Here is a 6000-nt window from a genome sequence, read left to right as displayed (position 1 = left end):
ATCTACTGTGTGTACTTCTTGTCCATGCGAACGAGTAATTATACTTTACATTAGCTTGACGCATCACTGTAGTTACTGACTGGATAAAAGTCCGAATTGCTTCCAATTAGGTACACGCGGTCAACTTATGTACTAAAATCCTTGTTTATAAGGTGAAGCCCGTGAACTTATTACAGTACAGGCTTTAAAGAGCTAACGTACGCCCGAGCGGGCAGTAGCGTTACACCCTCTCCTTCACACGTAGAAACCCCTGATCCACCCCATCCTTTGCTGTGCAAGTGTTGCATAGATCTCTGCCCCTCTTATGTACTTTGAGTGCTTCCAGTTCCTCGGACGCCATACTCTCAGCCTCGCTTTCCCCCATACAGATCCTTCACCGACTCATCAGACTCCCACCTCCCCTATCCTCTCTCGCACTGAACACCTCCAAATCACCTACACCATCTCTAAACTCGACTCCAACAATAGTATTGTTTCCCCTCTCCTTTCCGATCCTAGAATGCAGCCGCGCCTCTAGCTACCCATGACACTAACCCTTCACCTGCACCCCCTACAAGTCCTCTCTCAAAGACATTTCAACTGCGTCTCTCTCCTCGACCATGAAATGTTCTTCCATCTCTGAATCCATCCTACCCTATCCACTCCCCAGTGGTCTTTCCTCCTCCTCTCGTCCTACCACAGCTCATGCTTTTCACCTTTCCTGTTACCCCCCACACCCTATTCCTGTCCTTTCTATAGCTCTTAATACCAGTTGCCCCTCTCTCTGTCTCCCACCGTCACCCCTTACCAGTTTTCCATCCTCATCTCCACCACTCCCCTATTTCTCTCCATACCCACGCTTCTTTTCATCTACAATACATCGTCCCAGGGCAGGTCGTTTTCCAGTTTTAGTCAAAATGCACGGTCCTCCGTTTCTAATGGTCAGTGCATGTTCTGTTGTGTTCAGGGTTTTTCAAGTGTTTCTTCAAGTGTTTTGTGTTCTTCAAATGTTTCCCAAGTGTTTCACATTTTCGTCGTTGCTTGTCAATTTATGAATACAGCGTTATATTAATTGTTTTTCTCCCATTCACGTCATCTTTTCAAATTATTTAAATTCATAGTACATGTGTCTGTTTTTTGTTTTAGCATGTAAGTCAGAATTAGGTTCTACTGGCTGAAGAGCGGGTTATCTGTACTGCTGTCACCCCCACCTCCTTCCCGCTTACATGGAGCGAGGGGGAATGAATCAACAATAAAGGAAAAAAATAGGCAACCCGAAGTACAGATTTCGATGTGGGCTCCTATCATTGCGCCTTCCCAGGCAGCAGCAGTTGCGTCAACTTCAATGAACCTACACGTACATGCTTTTCCGCCTATACTCAAGTTTTCCACGTCACTAACATCGAGAACGCTCAGCACCTGCAATGGAGAGAAGCTCTATCCAGTGACGTGTGCCTGTAATCCGTGTGTCTTGCACTTTGTACGCAGTCCTCTTCTGAAAACCCGGAAGTTCTTAGGAATAACCATGTACTGTACCTACCAGCAATCATACTAAAATCATCACAACTTATTACAGAGTGGTAGGATGTAGAAATATACTACAAGTTTCGTTTACTGCTGTAATATTGTGAAAGTTAGGAGGAGGATTTGTTTTGCATAGAGAGAGAGAGAGAGAGAGAGAGAGAGAGAGAGAGAGAGAGAGAGAGATGGAGCATAGTTTGCCTGATCGCCAGTGTGCTGTTCTCTGATTCTGTGACACGCCACACTATGCAGCCGCTGCCTGCCCTGGTGTCTGTGGCGCCTCTGTTTCTGATTCTGACCCAGCCTGTGAAATCTGTATGTTCAGAGAACTACCACAGTGGTTTCTTAACGTAATACGTATTTTTTCCGCTGTGTGACCCGTAATGTACATAACAATGCTAAAATATTATTTAAATAACTTCGTATTCGTCACTGACTGTACATTTCTTACAACATTCACAATTGCAGTTTCAACATTTTGGTCATTTTCAAGTGCTTACAGATACTGAAGACACTGCAGTAGCCAGCATTACTAAAATAATAATAATGACGTGAGCCTAAACTTGAAAATGACCAAAAGGTTCAAACTGTAATAGCGGGTATTGCACTTAATTTATTGCAATAAATGTTCAGTCTATGGCGATCATTTAAAAAATTCTACTAGAATGTTAGCCCACATCAAAGACAATAGCCAGTTAGCCCACATCAAAGACAATAGCCAAACAGCTTTGTGATTCATAACGTAACATGGAAACCAGTGCTCAGTACTCTATGAGCACTCCAAACAGAACGCACCAAACTTGTGGTCCCTTCCTACTAAGTATCATCACGAAACCTGCCTCCTTATGACAAAACCGTTGTAGAAGGTGAACAAGTAAGGTATATTGCGCGCACCGAGCGGGGTAGCGCAGGGTTAGCACACTAGACTCTCGTTCGGGAGGAAGGCGGTTCAAACTCGCGTCTGGCCATCCTGATTTAGCTTTTCCGTGATATCCCTAATTAACTTCAGGCAAATGAGAGCATGGTTCCTTCGAAAGGGCAAGGCCACTTTCCTCCTCATTTTTTACCTAATAAGTTCGTTGTGAACGGGACGTTAAACACTGATCTCCTCCTACGTTGTGTGCAGCCACCGAGTGACTCAAGGAGGGGCGCGCCACTAACACCGCCGATTTCGACGACGACGACGACGATGATGATGATGATGATGATGATGATGATGGTGATGATGTTTGGTCTTGGGGCTATTAACTGCGCGGTTGTCAACGCCCGTACAAATTCCCAACCTTTGCTCAGTCTCGAAGTAACTTCCGTGAATGTACATAGGTCACTACACTCCAAATCACTGACATCGGAGATCAGGACTCAGGAGCCGTTTATGATCACGGGGAATTGCCAGGAAGAAAAGAAAATATGGAAATTTTATTCATGTGTGTGGGAAGCCCAACCTAACAGATCCCACTAAAAAGAGAAAAAAGCCTGAGTTGAAGATGAAATTAAAGAGGATAACTCTTGTTGTTTTGATTTTTAATGAATTTTCTTCAGAAAATAATTCTTTCTTAGGAACAATTAGGACATTAAAGGGATCAGAAACGTTCCACAATTCTTGATACTCTCTTTGTGTTCCTTCAAGATTCTCTTATTTTGCTTCAGTCGATGTAAGCCTTCAAAGTGTATCGTCTTTCTGAACTCAATAATATCTTGCTTATTATGAAGGATTGCTGATTCAGTTCCTCACGGCAGCAAGTTGGAAGTTGCGATACACAAAATTGAAACTAATGATCGGAGCTGTGGTTCCCGTATCAGCAAGTAGTGTGTGTAATGTTACATTTCGGTATAATGTGTGTATAGTGTGCGTAGCGAGTACAGTGCCTGGTAGTGAGAAATAAATGGGCAGTGTAGCACTATCTTTTTTCATTATTAAATAACTTGTTTCCAAAACATTATTATACACTAGGGTTAAGCTGAATGAGGTGGTACTGTTGTAGACGGACCGGCATCGTATTCGTGGAGTGTTGAGGTTCCGGACTTCACCCATCGTCATTTTGATTTTCTGTAGTTATCCTAAATTATTCAGGCAAATGCCGATATGGTTCCTACGATAAGGCCACGGCCGACTGCTTTCCCTATCCTTGACAAATCACAGTTACATAACGGCCATATACATAAATTGCATTATTTTTATTGTGCGTAAATTATAATACCATGACGTAACCAGTACCCTCGTAAAAGGCATCTACGGAAGAACTACTGCACCTATTACTACTAGTTATATACAGAGTGTTTCAAAAATGACCGGTATATTTGAAACGGCAATAAAAACTAAACGAGCAGCGATAGAAATACACCGTACGTTGCAATATGCTTGGGACAACAGTACATTTTCAGGCAGACAAACTTTCGACATTACAGTAGTTACAATTTTCAACAACAGATGGCGCTGCGGACTGGGAAACTCTATAGTACGATATTTTCCACATATCCACCATGCGTAGCAATAATATGGCGTAGTCTCTGAATGAAATTACCCGAAACCTTTGACAACGTGTCTGGCGGAATGGCTTCACATGCAGATGAGATTTACTGCTTCAGCTGTTCAATTGTTTCTGGATTCTGGCGGTACACCTGGTCTTTCAAATGTCCCCACAGAAAGAAGTCACAGGTCTTCATGTCTGGCGAATAGGGAGGCCAATCCACGCCGCCTCCTGTATGTTTCGGATAGCCCAAAGCAATCACACGATCATCGAAATATTCATTCAGGAAATTAAAGACGTCGGCCGTGCGATGTGGCCGGGCACCATCTTGCATAAACCACGAGGTGTTCGCAATGTCGTCTAAGGCAGTTTGTACCGCCACAAATTCACGAAGAATGTCCAGATAGCGTGATGCAGTAATCGTTTCGGATCTGAAAAATGGGCCAATGATTCCTTTGGAAGAAATGGCGGCCCAGACCAGTACTTTTTGAGGATGCAGGGACGATGGGACTGCAACATCGGGCTTTTCGGTTCCCCATATGCGCCAGTTCTGTTTATTCACGAAGCCGTCTAGGTAAAAATAAGCTTCGTCAGTAAACCAAATGCTGCCCACATGCATATCGCCGTCATCAATCCTGTGCACTATATCGTTAGCGAATGTCTCTCGTGCAGCAATGGTAGCGGCGCTGAGGGGTTGCCGCGTTTGAATTTTGTACGGATAGAGGTGTAAACTCTGGCGCATGAGACGATACGTGGACGTTGGCGTCATTTGGACCGCAACTGCAACACGGCGAACGGAAACCCGAGGCCGCTGTCGGATCACCTGCTGCACTAGCTGCGCGTTGCCCTCTGTGGTTGCCGTACGCGGTCGCCCTACCTTTCCAGCATGTTCATCTGTCACGTTCCCAGTCCATTGAAATTTTTCAAACAGATCCTTTATTGTATCGCTTTTAGGTTCTTTGGTTACATTAAACCTCCGTTGAAAACTTCGTCTTGTTGCAACAACACTGTGTTCTAGGCGGTGGAATTCCAACGCCAGAAAAATCCTCTGTTCTAAGGAATAAACCATGTTGTCTACAGCACACTTGCACGTTGTGAACAGCACACGCTTACAGCAGAAAGACGACGTACAGAATGGCGCACCCACAGACTGCGTTGTCTTCTATATCTTTCACATCACTTGCAGCGCCATCTGTTGTTGAAAATTGTAACTACTGTAATGTCGAAGGTTTGTCTGCCTGAAAATGTACCGTTGTCCCAAGCATATTGCAACAAACGGTGTATTTCTATCGGTGCTCGTTTAGTTTTTATTGCCGTTTCAAATATACCGGTCATTTTTGAAACACCCTGTAAATGATGAAAGCAAGCAAAGAAGGGATGTCATCTGGATCAAGCACACAAAATGAATGTCACTTTCCTGCACACACACACACACACACACACACACACACACACACACACACACACACATTCATATCCCGTCCGATGTGCGGGAGAAAGCAAACTCTACTTATGTTTCTTTTTACTGACTGTTTTTGAACCGTGCTTTGCGTAGGATAACATCGTGTGAAATATTGAAATATGCAACCGATTAGACGCGAGGCAGTGGATCTTTCTGGCATCAACTCGATGATGCAGTTGTCGAAGCGGACTCATGTCCTTCAGAGTGGTATCGTACCAAATCTGTCTAACTGTAGCATTAGATCGTCAAAATCTCGAGATTTATGAAGTGCCCTGCTCATAATGCTCCAGACGTGACGCCACGTCACAAATAATCTCACAAGAGATGATTAGCCGGTACGTCAGGCTTACCAGTTTTATGTGGGACACCCTGTATCTGGTGAGTGTAGACGTTTGTGTTGCACGTGCGTACTGGGTGGTGAGGTGTTTGTTCGGTATGATGAGGACGCGACAGAGAAGAACTGTAAGCCGGTGCACAGACAACGTGTAACGGAACAGCGTTACTTTAAGTTTCTCTATAATATGTTGCTAACAATAATGACACGACATTGATTATGTCGATGTACCA

This window comes from Schistocerca cancellata, chromosome 2 (genome assembly GCF_023864275.1).
Source record: "Schistocerca cancellata isolate TAMUIC-IGC-003103 chromosome 2, iqSchCanc2.1, whole genome shotgun sequence".
Classification (NCBI taxonomy): domain Eukaryota; kingdom Metazoa; phylum Arthropoda; class Insecta; order Orthoptera; family Acrididae; genus Schistocerca; species Schistocerca cancellata.
Note: the sequence above shows the minus strand (reverse complement) of the source record.